Source organism: Tachypleus tridentatus, chromosome 13, assembly GCF_004210375.1.
Source record: "Tachypleus tridentatus isolate NWPU-2018 chromosome 13, ASM421037v1, whole genome shotgun sequence".
In the NCBI taxonomy this organism is placed as follows: Eukaryota; Metazoa; Arthropoda; class Merostomata; order Xiphosura; family Limulidae; genus Tachypleus; species Tachypleus tridentatus.
This window is the reverse complement of record NC_134837.1, coordinates 75,497,843-75,512,211: the sequence shown is the minus strand read 5'-3', so window position 1 is coordinate 75,512,211 and position 14,369 is coordinate 75,497,843. Positions and strand designations below refer to the sequence as shown.

The window sequence follows — 14,369 nt, the reverse complement described above, 5'->3', positions numbered from 1 at the left end:
TTCATGAATATGAACTCCAATATGCTCATGAAAGAAAAACAAACAAAAGGCCAAAAGTCAGATTGTAAAGCACAGTCAATGCAAAAGACTAATATCAAACTTACCAACAGAAGACAATCATAGGAGAAAAGACAATACAGTAAAATGAATAAATAAGAAAAAGAGATGAGCAGGACAGAAGAAAAATAAGTTTCACTTCCACTTAACTGATAACACATCAACATAGCACAAAATCTGGATATCACCCTGAAATCATTCAGTTGATTAACTTATTCAAGCCCTAAATGGACAAGACCCACTTGAGCAGGCAAGCACACAATCCTATCTAACAAGACCCAAGTTCAAATCCCAGCCCATATCATCACAAAAGGTCTTCCCTGAAAATGGCAGCATGTTAGCAACTGTGAATAGTACAAATACAATACAAATATTTGAACTTTTATAAAGTAGGAACCAATATGCATGTAACCTAGCTATCTGTCATAACATAGAAAGTTTTAATGCTACATAAGATATTAAAACAAGAAAAACTGAGTTAGTTAAAATGAAAAAAAAAAGAAATTATTCCTACTTTGGCCTAAACTAACATAGTTACAAAAATAATACTATTATTATTTCAGTACAAGAAAGGATTCATTGGGATCATACACAAGAGGGTTCTGTGAAAGAATTAAACCAATAGGGTTTGTTTGTTTTTGTATGCTTGTTTAGAAAAGTCATTACTTTACTTACTTAGGTGAACATTTATAGATATAATGAAATTTTGGTTTCCTCCATAAATATGTAAGTACAGATTTGTGTGGCTTTACAAGTACAATAAGCTTCAGTTTTACACATCTTACTTTTAAATACAAATCCACTTAACAATAGTAAAACAAAAAAAGTGAAATTAAAAATGAAGACATAGGTGATCATACAGACTGTTAACTAGGACAAAAAAGTCAATGTTTGTTGTGTAAATGTTTTAATGATATACTGTCTGAATAAAAAAAATAAATCCTAATGTGCAACACAGGAAATCAAGAGAAAAAATGTACTTACAGGCATGCGAAAAAAAGTCTGAAATCTACGGAGTGCAACATCAACCTGCATTCCAGCTAAGTCCATCTCCTCCACAAAACACCTATTTAGATATCAATAACTGTTAACAATTTATTAAAATCATGTTCTATTTACTGATATCAAGTTAACATGTTAAATATGAAAGTCACTGAATAGATGTAATTTTTGTGTTTATTAATGCAACACTAATCTTAAAGGTTAGTTTTAGGTCAAGTAGCATGAAATTCACATCTTATTTCAGCTCAAGAGAAAATAATAGAACAAGTAAAAAACTAACTACAGTCAGAACTAATCAAATTTCATTAGAAGCAAAAATAAAATTTTAAAATCAAATCATCAATGACTGATTGAATATGATAATGACAATATTAAAAAATACAATGTGTCTTTCATCTTACCCTAAAACAGCCATGTTGAATGGACACTGCAGATTACCAAGGTATTCTCCTATATTTTGTTTACTGAGACCTTTCCGAGAAATTAAAAATCGTGCAACTGCTTTGGGACTGGCCTCTAAGAAACTACAGTGAATAAGGTAACAGATTCCCTTTTCAGGCTTCTTGTTGAAAAGATTTAAACCCACTCTATACTGTCGCTTCCTTTGAATTTCAGAAACTTGTGTCTTAATAAAAGAAACATGGTTTTCAGTGTGTTTACTAACAGTTAACAAATAAATAAATGTAATAAATAAAGTAAGACCATTATCCTCCTATGAAAGTTTATAATGGAAACTAAAACCAGGTTCTATAAAATAAAACTGTTGTCACAGTTCATTCAATTCAAGTAAAGTGAGGAGGTCTTACACCAAAAATCTCTCACTGCAGAAAGTACAAACACCAAGTCTTTTTAAAAGTTTATGAATACAAAATAATTGTGTCTGGATCAATTACAAAATGTTTAACATCACTTTGAAAGTAAAATGACAACCTACTTTGTATAGAAGAGGACTTAAGGAAAAATCATGAGTTGTCCTGTTAACAGTATCTGAGCAAGTTACCCCTGTGAATGATTGTAACATATCTGACGTTGATATTGGAGGTGACGTAGAGTAGCCAGTACTCTCTAAGCTATCTTCACTATTTTCTGATATGTTACTTAATCGTTTGTCTTCTAATCGAGCACCAGTTGGTGCTTGTTCAGCCATGACTAGAGATTTTCTCTTCCAAATAGGAGATGCTTCCACACTACACATTCTACTGGGGAGTTTCCCCCTTTCACTATTTTCAGGAAGTGGACTGTTTTGTATGTACTGCTGGGTTACATCGTATCCCATGCTGCCTTCACTGGTTCCAGAGCTTGAGGTAGAAGACTGGACTGAGTGGGTAGGAGAATGAATTCCATCACCTCGACTTTTAAGCTCTCGATTTGGAATAGAAGACGTTCGTTTAGGCACCCGGGGAGGAATTTTTTTCTGCTCAACACCACATTTCCTTCCAATATCACTTGACCTAATAGGAGTTCTTTGAAGCATTCCTTCCTGATGTCGTTTTGTCAAACCTGCTGGAACGTTGACCGTTCTTCTTGTAGGAGATTCTCGGTTTCCAAGAAAATTGTCCATAACGGGTGCTGATCCTTTACACAGTCCACTCTAAGAGTTAAGAAAATTATTTTTTGGAATTTGCTATGAAAATAGAAGATGAAATCTAAAAAAAACCGTTTCATAATTAACTTTCAGTATTTTGCCACAAAAAATTGCATACTGAATTCACAACTGCCATGTCAAAAATATAAAATAATCACAAAAATGGGTGATAACCAAAACTTGTACAAATCTTTAAACAATATTATTTGAAATTCATATTACAGATATGTTGTGTGAACTCAAAACTTAAAAAAAATCAGGGAGTCTACTAAAGAAACAAACACTGCACAATATACTAAAAAAAACATTACAATGAATTAATGAAGTGTACTTGAACACTTACAAGAATTGATAAGCTAATTCTCATAAGTAAGACAAACATTAATCTTTCTTTAATGTTACTTTCGTTAACAGTCTGTGTTAAAGTTATACCTATGTTTATTATTTTTTATTTGTCTGTTATTGGCTCGATTAAATGGAAATCTTGAATATAACTCATGGAAAGGAATAAAATTAACATATCACATTACTTTTAGGTTTAAAAATCAATCCTATAACTGAACAGCTTGCAGATGATTAGCTAAAAGAATTAGAAACAACCTTGAACAAACATCTGTTGCACATGTGCAGACAAATGTATCTGGACATTCAGTAATGTGACAAGCTAGAGTACAGGGAAGACACTTGTGGTGAGCCAGGATTATAAAGTGATGACTAAATGTTAGAGTCTAATTATTAATGGAAAGAAAAACAATCTGTAATTGGTCAATACAATGAGTATTATTTTGCACTCTCAGGTTATTACAGGATTTAAGATCAACTTAAATATCCAAATTTGTGCAAAATTATTGGGACTAATTAATAATGCATGAACATATTAAATTATCTATGTTCATTACTAGGTTGACTTTTAGTTCTGATCTTGCAGGCAGCTTCCTTTCCTTACAGCTGTTATCACAGCCTTACTGCTATATGATCAAAGACAGCACATAAAAATCAGTAGACCACAAGAACTCATAACTGACTGATATTATATCAAAGTTCAGAAGTTAACTGAATAGTTTTCCCTCAAAATTTTCTCAAGAATTATTGTAGAACACACCCATACAAATCGTAATTTGCCAGTTGGTTTATGGAACAAATAAGACTTTATTGTCCTTTGAGATAAATTTCTTCTGAAATAAAAACATTCTCATTTATAAGTTAAAACAAGCTTAATATCTTACCTAATTAATGGTAAAATAATATTAAATTGGCGGTGATGCAAATGTCTACTCCCACAGTTGTTAATAATAAGGAAATAGAGTTGAATAAATTGATTACAATAGAAACATTTCATAAAACACAAACATACAAATAATATATGAAACAAATTGTGAAACACAATGATTTAATATGATAAATAATTAGCAACTTACAGAACTAATTCCACTATCCTCTGAAGAAAGTGATTCTCCAGGAGGACAATAATGTTCTTCACTTGGAGGTGGTACTTGACTAGGAACCAGATACACTGTGGGTCCAAGATGAGCACTATGGGAGGAATTGATATGTTTGACACCATTACTTGTTAAATGTCTAGGAATAGAAGGAGGAGATCTCACACCACCTACATAAGGTGTGCAGTAAACTTTGTCATTTACTGTATTGTCTCTGTCTGGAAGACCAGATTCTAGAGAATCTTGAGTCCGTAATCTACCACCAGATGGCACTACATGCACATCTTTGTTTCGTTGAACGGTAACAGCTTGACCAGTTGAATAGGAAGAAATATTACCATTAGTGTATACACAGTTGGCTGATGGCTCACTACAGTGATCAGAATCGGTTGAGTAGCACGTTCTTTTCTCTCTCATGCTCATTGACCTCACTGGTTTTAAAGGCCTACCATTTTCAGTTTCTAAAGTTTCACTTAACTCACGAAAAAGAGCAGCAAAATTTGACTTGACATCTTTATCCACATTCTGTGGTGTAGAATAACTGCCTTGAAAACCTTCCTTCAACATCTCTTGGCCTGGATTATAGATAACTCCAGCTGTGTATGGCATGTGATTCCCAGACGTTGCCGATCCCGCATACACCATCCAGTCCTTCCCTTCAAGATCGTAAGTGGGAAACCGCCTCGACAAACGCTTTTCACTCTTGTTAGGATGGGCTAGCTCTTGAAATCTCTTCACCATGCAGTATTTTCGAAAGGCTCTTTGTATGGTTAAAGCTGCCCTACGTGCGCAGACTCCACCGTACTTTCTCTCAAGCATCTCGACCTGTTTGTCCAACAGATCTTGAGACAATTCATACCTAAGTCATAAATAACATGCCACATTGCTTATTATAGATCAAGCGATCACACAAGTATTATGAAAGATCAAAATATAGATAAGAATTCAGCAGAAATAACACACTGCTAAGGTTTTATGTCACAAAAAGTTTCAGGTTTTGTGAGAAGATACTTTTTAGTACAATAGAGGTCAAAACAAATTAACTAACCTACCCTCCTTGCAATATGAACAATCGTAATGAAGAAAAGAACAAAGAATCTGCTGCTAAATACTTGAGGTGCATTATTGGAAATACAATATTCTAAGTTTCAATAAAAGTAAAAGTACAATATGAATTAAAAAACAACAACAACATTTATTTTCGAATATACTTTTTCATTACCGGAAGACTTTAGATTCATATGATGCACGACTGTTTTAGAAAACAAGATACCTTGACATGACAAATAAGTAAAACTATCACACTGTATTTAAAACCAGTTCTAATTGTATCAAAATATCACAACTCCATACATAAATGAGGTATCATTGAAAATTATTTAAATAAAAGTACTTAATTTTTTTTTCCATTAAAATAAATATCCGTTTGTTTTGAATTTCGCGCAAAGCTACACGAGGGCTATCTGTGCTATCTGTCCCTAATTTAGCAGTGTAAGACCAGAGGGAGGACAGCTAGTCATCACCACCCACTGCTAACTCTTGTGCTGCTATTTTACCAACGAATAGTGGGATTGCCTGTCACATAATAACGTCCTCACAACTGAAAGAGTGTGTATGTTTGGTGCAACAGGGATTCGAACCCTCGACCCTCAGATTACGAGTTGAGTGTCTTAACCGCTGGGGTAAATAAATATATATTAAACAAGCAAATACAGGAAGACAAGCAATCAGCCCAGAGCTATCCAACGAGCTAAATAAAAATAAAAATCATTAAATAGTTACATAGTTTAATAGACCTGGGCTAATGTCAACACAATAATTTGTTGGCTCCATCTAAGGTATGTTCAAAATGCAAGAATTTATGATAGTGGAAAAAAATTTCAATATCTAAGAAAATTAAAAACAGTTATAAATTTGTGTATTTTCAGATATAATCATGAACATTTTTATGTTTTCTTCATGTTTCTAATACACTGAAAGTTCTGTTTATATATATCTTGTCCGAACATTATCTCCAGGTTAGAGTTTCAGGATAAACTGAAAACAATAATGCAGACAGACAGAAGAAAAATCGATCAAAAATAGTGTATTCAATAATTTTGTTATCACGTTTTACAATTGACGGCTTTAACTGATAAACATTTTATGTTTTTCACAAATTGAACGAATGAAATTTCCTTTGGAAACGACAAAATTCTGTAATACTATTGGTCTCGTATCCAGCCTGGAGAATCCGTTTGACAAGTATGAAACATTGTTCTCAAAATGACAAATAAAATAATAACGATAACTCACTGGTTGCTATGGGAACGACTTCTCTTCAGTGCTTCATCATCAACTCGTCTTACTGAAGTTTTCTTTGCCCCAACATTCCCACTAAACGCCCTCTGTCGTAGGTTACGCGAAGATTGAGAACTGCTTTGAGTATCGACAGAATATGATCTGAGCTGCTTCAGAGGAGAACCAGTTGCATACGGTGGTCTGTCGCCATGTTTCTGTCCATGACTGAAACAACAATATTTAAATAAATAAATTTCAGAAATCACTTATTCTTTGGGCTTAGCTTTTCTTTTTTTCTTCAAACGTTTACTATTTAAAGTACCTGACAAAATCAACTTTCAATTTTTTATGCTTAAAAATATTTTTGTTACGCAATCATTTATCACAAGAATTTACTTCAGGAAATAAAACATTTCATACATGAGTGGAAACAGGAAAATATTACGCACAAGCCTTACACGGTCTGATAAGGTAATTTTACAATACATACATCCCATGTTGGTTTCAGTTCTCTCCAAGATCATAAAAATTTCTTAGGCGATCATTCAGAGGGCGAGGAGGTAAATATTACATATTTAATAACATCACAATTGATTCGTGAATATAAAGTACACTCGTTAAAGCTGATTATATAACGAGACGAGGAAAAAAATAAACATGTTATTAAAACACGCCAATAAATAATTGCACACAGTAAATCTGCCGCCAAGTTATTGTTTAAGTCTTACACCAATTACGTTGGGAAGCCACACGGAACAAACAAGCGATGTGCGTGGTATCAGATACGTGTAAAATTATTTTCACGGTTTGTTCATCGTAATTCTGATGGCATTTTTTTTCCCACTTTCTTAAGCTCATGGCTTTTTTTTTTATTATTATTATTATTAAATAAACTGGCTTTATATCGTTTAGACGCCACGAACTTTTAAGCAACTTCTTTCAATTTACTAATTGAACCTTAGTTTTCAAGCTTTAAGATACGTAAACGATATTTTAAAAGAAAAATCCTATTTAACCGCAACTATTGTATTGCGATAGAGGAAATCATGGAAAAACTTGGCGCATGTAGGAATTTAACAGTTGTTTCAAACATGGCACACTGAGATCCCAGTGGGTACCAAGAAAATAAAATACACAACATTCTGGATCAACGGGTCCGGAAACCTACTCCTGGATACCTATTACATCTGAATGACCTTCCAAGCGCGTTTGCGCCTTCTTTCGTAAGAGGCCTACGCCATACAGACAAGGACGAAGCCTTACGGCTTTCTAGAGTCCGCCCGCTAAATTTGTTCTCTAACTTCAAAACCGTGGGTGGAGTTCGTGGACAAACAAATTCACAAAGGCTGTATGATTTAAAACTGGATACGTAAGTATCAGCACAGGAAAAATTAAAAGGAGTTAAGTATATTCCTGGATCTGTTAACAGTAATTTATCATGGCCTATAATTACGTCCAATGAGTTATTGGTTGTTATGTGTGTGGGTAAAATTAACAAAATTAATTGGTACTTGTGTGTCTGTATATACGTTGATCAATATAGTGCAATATGTTGATCTCGCTAGCAGTGACCGGTATAAATACAACTTCTTCGGCCTCACTCGTAACAAAACAAAAAACCCGAGTTGATGTTTCAATATACAACTTTCATTGCGAGATATTAATTTCCTCCTGAACAAAGAATCGGAAGTGAAGGTACCTTAGGCTTAGTTATGGAGTTTTAAAATCTACCCCCCCCCTTTTGATTTATTTTATCTGATTAAAATTAGTTCCTACAGGTCTGGCGATTAGCACGTTATCCAGTGGTTAAATGCATACAAACTTAGTTAGTTGAACATGAACGCCATTTTTCTGACAAAGTTTTAGTAAAGAAAACAAAAAGACAAAATTGACAAAAAAAAAACACACAGAAAAAGCGCGTTTGGATTTCTTCACCATTAACAGATACGTTATGTACATTCAACTTAAAGTCGTCACGCGAGTGATACGTTTTTTTGTACCTTTTGAAGCTAAAATGATGTATTTCTGTTTAATTTTTATACAGCTATGAGAACTGTGAATATTACACGACTTACAGAAGTCTCATCAGTAAGCTAACACTGGCCGATTCTAAGCATAATAACTTTTAATATATTTTTCAAAACCGTATATATACACACACACTCTTTAGAAGGTGCAATACTTATGAACTAAGTTAAATATTCCCAGATGGTCGGCCATTAGTGATTGTCTTGATACACGTGTGTAAAGTTGTTAATTGGGTCCCGGATCAAGTATACAGCCTACACTAAGGGCGATCTCCTACAGTATGCCCACATGATTCGATGAGAAACAGAAAGCAAAAGTTGTCTTACAAACGCTGATGAAATTCCATAAAAGATAAAGTCACGACGGCTGGTCGACGTAGTAATTGTACTTTGAATTTTGTTTTGTATTAATTTTCAAATAGGAAGGAAAGACACAAAAAAAAAAACACCGAAATTATAGAACTGAAATGTATATGTTTCAGTAATAATTAGAGCTGGCGTACATGAATAAGTAAAGGGTGTTACCACTAGTTTGTCCAAAACCTAAAACCAACTCCCGTCTATTAAAAAAACAACAACAAAAAACACCTGAATTAACGAGTTAAAACAGGAAAAGCATGGTAAGAGATGCTGGAATCATCGTGGGACGTTAATCCCAAATTTGGTATCGTATTTTAATTACCATTCAACTTATTAATTTTGTAATTTGAAGTTAGCAGCTTTATTTTGTAAATATTGCAGTTCTACTTTTAACGCGTAAAAACTCGTATAAAACTAAGTTTTAATGATGGTTACATTTAGGGTATAAAGGAATTAACAGCTGTTTCAAACATGGCGCGCCAAGATTCCAGGAAAACAAAAAACTGCTTTAACTTTTGCTTCCTTTTACTTATTGAATGTTAGAAGTTAAATAGCGTGGTAGTGTTACATACTCAACAGTATGTTTAGTGTGTTGTTTCCTTTGTATTATTTAACGAAGTTTTGATGGGAATGTCAGCTACATTTTTAATATCCTGTTATTTTTGTACTATATACATGTTACTGCCACTAACTCGACAGTTTAAACTGTAACATGTGTCATCACAAATCTCCCATAGATGTCACCCTCCTCTAAAGAGGGAATTGAAAAAACAGTGTGTAATTGTTAGTTGTTTTTTTTATTGTGTTTCGTAAGGTTATAGTAGTTACCGTCACTTTCGATAACAGTACTGAGTACTCTGTTCACTGTATCGAATTTCTTATTTTATAATTTTATTATGGAAAGTGCTTCGAATTCTTAGCTTAACATGTTTATTTTGGAACAGCCTAAATCTGTTAAGCTCGCCAAGTCTCGTGAGATACTTTTGGGATTACGACCGAAAAGATTGAGAGTACCTAACTGACGAAACAATGCATTCTTGTATGTATAAACGGAAGTGTATTTAATCAGCTATACTGATTACTAGCTTAAGTTTTAGTTCCTCTGTAAATAAATATATGATTTTACTTCCATTTACTCGAACAGGACTCTAAATAGTACTAAAAACTACAACAGTCAAGGGTTGCGACAAGGTTTCCATAACAATAGGCTTTTATAACCGTTACCTGCTGTTACTACCCAGAACGTCAGTGCCTATGGTACAATTCTATGAAGATATATATATACACACATCCAAACTCATACAATATAGATCATCCGGATAATATACACACACGTATGTATAAAGCATTTCGTACCTCGCTTGAAATTTCTGATAATTATAACTCATAACAAGGGCAGTTAGGACGAAATAAAACGACTGATTTAGAGAAATAAAGTACTGATATCATATCACACACTAAGCTGAAGACGCAGTTATTTTAGAGAAGTACTTAACCATGATACGAAGGTAAAAACGTGAAATCAAAAGGACCTGGGGTTTTAGTATAAACTAGAAAACCTCGAGAAACGGCATAGCACGTAGCATGTGCACTATATTTGTCGAAACCAACTTTTATGCACTGAATATACTCGATGTACTTTGGCAGTGTTCCTGAAAGAGTTCTGTTTAAATAGTGAATGAAACCTAAATTAAGAGTAACAAATATATTTTGTTTCTTATTTTTCAAGTTCATATGTCCTATTGTACTGTACCTCACATAAATGTTCTCTTGATTCATCGAATACGCACGTTTTACAGACGTCAAGACAGAAGGAACAGGAGGATTGAGCGTCTCTTGTGTGACGTCATTTGAAGGTCAACTGACTGAAAGACAACTCACTAGTGGACAGTGATGTGTGGATAAAACAGATGACTCCATTCGTCGGCTTCCTTTCAGGTATATAACCACAACACAACTTTGTAGATACACCTAGCGGATTACTGCAATACTCGAGTTTGTGTGTGTGTTTATTTTTTGTTATTTCTTTCTAACAGTTTCATTGCCAAGATGCAACTTAGACAATCCATAAAAAAAAAAAAAAAGTTCAAACACCAATGTTTTGGCGCTACTTTAAATAGATGGAGGTATGATTTGTTTTGAATTTCGGGAAAGGCTACCAGTCAACAACACCCACTGCCAACTCTTTCTTACCAACGAATAGTGGAATTGACCGTCACATAACAACGCTCCAAAGGTTGAAAGGACGAGTATGTTTGGTAGCACGGGGATTCGAAATTACGAAAATAAGACAAAGTAAGAAAAATACAACTTGTTAAAATGTAAATAAACTGTTAATATAAAAACAGGAAAAAAGTATTTCATTTATAAAACGAGACAAAAAAACGGTTGGCGGCTAGTGCTTCCAGTCAGTGCCCCCTTTAAGTTTGGTGGCAATAGGTTGAATAATCGTAAAATAATAATTAACCAAAATTTTCATTAATTACTTACGTGAAAATCGATAATCTGAATTTAGGTTAATCGACTATTGAAATAATCGAAAATAATTTTTTTATTTTATTTTTTTTATTTATTTTCAATAAATTGATTAGTTTAAGAGACACCAAGCAATGCAATAACTGTTCGAAAACAATAAATCAAGCCGCCCAGAGCTACGAGTCTCTAGTATTGTAGAGAGTAAAAACAGGTTTATAAAAGGTAACTACGCCATTGTAATCTGTAGAACTAGAAGAACATTAGGAAGATATTTCTGTCACTACCACAAGAACGTTTATAGTTTATATACAAAACACACAAAAGATGGGAGAGAAAAAATATTACTGTTCGATAAACCCTCTTGAAGGCTAGCCTGTTTAAATTCTCAACTGTTCTCAGAGAGTTTACAGTTTGCCAACATCGTGTAATTCTTTCAACTGAATTCATTAATAAACTCTTACTTTCGCTTGTTTAAATTACAATAGTGTTCTGCGCACAACTAGAACAATAATGGTCTGTGCGTCTACATAACCACAATCATGTTCTGTTCCTAAAATAAAAAGCTTCTTTCTACTGACTTATAACTTCCAGATTTTCTTGTTCCTTTCTCACACTCGGTGAAAACCACGTGTTTGTGAGTGATGAAACTGACAGCATCCGTTTATTCGAATGAACAAAACATATGGCAATTGTATTATTTTATTAAGATACACATTTCCTGTACCTTCAACGGGTTCAAAGACATACAAAAATCTACGCGATTAACCTAATAAAACAGTCCAATTGGTACTATAATCACATAAACCCTACAGGAAATATATTTAATCACTGGTTTTACAGTCCTGCCGATCAAATGGTTTTACTCAACAAAAATTTCGAATTGTAATATAATTTTAAATGTATTGAAGAGATAATTCGATACGAAAACTTTGAACTTTTGTAGTACACTAGCGAATCTAGTGGACACAAAAACATTAAAAGTGTCACTAACACACCATTATATTATTGGCTGATAGAACGACTCATGCGGTTTATTGACTTGGAAAGATTTTATCCTAACGAAGAGGCAATTAAAAACTAAACGCCATCTTCAAAAGAAATTAAGAGGTCGTTGAAACGTATAATAAAATACGGAGTTGATTTTGTTCTCTAAAATAACATTGCAGCTAGAAGTATACGTTCGATATTCAAGTACACCAACACTATCTGTACAACAATACACGAGAAATTAATTACTCGATATTATAAAAAATATCTCTCGTTAATTACCAGTAATACTGTTGATAGGAAATTAGATTCTACGCTGTATCAAGCATAACTTTTGATCATAATATATTATGATTAGATGTTCAGTTTACGGTATAAAATAACACTTACCTACAAATAAAGCCCGATACGCAGAACAACATTGTATTTTAACAAATGTATCGTTCGTATTAACACATCGCTACTAAAAAGTACTAATTTTCCATTTCCGATTTATTGTTCGTTTTAAAACAAATATACATTATGATGGCTACTTGTCACCAACACCCATTACTGTTCTTAACTGTTCCAAAGTTACACACACATACATAGTCTGTCAGTCAACTCCTTCATCTGCTAAACCCGTCATCCAACCAACGCAGATATTCAGACACGCTCTTCATTCGTCCAATCATTGTCCAGTTGGTTCACAAAATCAGACCTATCACGGCAGACCAGGTGTGATTTACCGTCGACTGAGTTCTATGCACGAACAATGCCGATAATAACATGCACCGTTTTACATGTACAGTGTTATTCAATTGTGTTTACAAAGGCTTCCTAAATTCAATACACAGAGAATGCCACCCCAACCTAAGAGTGAAAACTGGGAAAAGCAAGACAGCACGAGCCTTGCTCGTGCCACTGACGCAAGTCGCAGCAGATGGTTGGCGTGAACTACACCTTGGGGTAACAAATTAACACAATGATGGCAGAGTTACTAGATTTAAGTTTTATCCTGTTTGATTCCAGCCTCGAGTCATCATTCACGATTCTACTCTAAATTTCGAGTCATTTTTTACTACAACCTTTAATACATGCTATACATCATTCTGATCTATATAGTAATTTCAGTTTCTAGGAGTTGTATAGTTCGAACGTGAACTTTTCCCTTCCCATATCGACTTCTAAAACCGACATTTTAGCACAATTTAAAGAACGTTAGGTTATTTTAAATCAAATTACAAACTTAATATTTCATGTATTTAACGACAAGCACAGAACACACGGCTTAACAAAGCAAAAGTAATCAACAACAACAACAACAAATTGAAACTTTTACAAAACAGGTATTTCGGCGCCACAGCCAGACGTTTAAAAAAAACGAAAAAAAGACGAGCCACTAGAGTAGGTCCTAAGAAACACGTGGGTTCTTTAAAAGGCATGATCACTTCAGTACACTGCCTTTACTAGTAAGAGCCAAACCTAGTGACTTAACAGTGAACATAAAACGTACTCCCCCTTTAAATTATGCCATTCATGAGCGGATTAAAAAAGAGAAAAGAAAGGGTATATAACGTTGGAAAAATTATTTGGAAACGGTATGGTATCCAAAACTTGAATTATGCGATATGTAAAGCAACATAAAACAGACTCCTGCACGCGAAATAAAAACCTTCACTGTAAATGTAAGATGAAGTGGGTCAGACAGTAAAATATGAGGAATTGAAAAATATACTTTCACATAATGATACATACTCTGAGTAAGACAGATTTAACGAACAACTGTCTGCCTCTACACTTTGGGCGTGAGACGCTGACCTTTCACGACACGGACTGTTTGCCAAGCGATACCCTAGCGGTGTCTTTAACCTAAGCCCCAATCAAACGATTTTAAAAGAAATCTCGACAAATTTCGTCTCAGGGTTGTAGTTCCTTAAGAACAGTTTTTAACTGCTCGTCTGGATCAGCAGTCGTTTTACATTAATGTTTATATTTCTCGAGCGCACTGATGTAATATTGGTTCGGTTTCATCACGGACAGACAATTGTTTCACTAAAGATAACTTTGTATATATAATGTAAGCCTATCTAAATTTCAACTCTTGTGATAAGGTAACTGATCATCAGATCGTTGAGGATTTGAAACTAATAATAAGGCAAACATTACGCACAACGT

The 14,369-nt window shown here is 34.0% G+C and overlaps 1 pseudogene across 1 annotated transcript in view; it reads right to left on the bottom strand.

The window, feature by feature from the left end:
* Positions 1 to 14,369, bottom strand: part of LOC143240682 (IQ motif and SEC7 domain-containing protein 1-like) — a 72,124-nt pseudogene that overhangs the window by 20,584 nt on the left and 37,171 nt on the right. Inside the window, exons 2-6 of the transcript XR_013021878.1 lie at positions 6,379 to 6,588; positions 4,063 to 4,942; positions 1,994 to 2,650; positions 1,461 to 1,684; positions 1,042 to 1,123 (exon numbers count right to left, since the gene is read on the bottom strand). The product of XR_013021878.1 is annotated as an IQ motif and SEC7 domain-containing protein 1-like (transcript). The remainder of the gene's footprint in view (positions 1 to 1,041; positions 1,124 to 1,460; positions 1,685 to 1,993; positions 2,651 to 4,062; positions 4,943 to 6,378; positions 6,589 to 14,369) is intronic.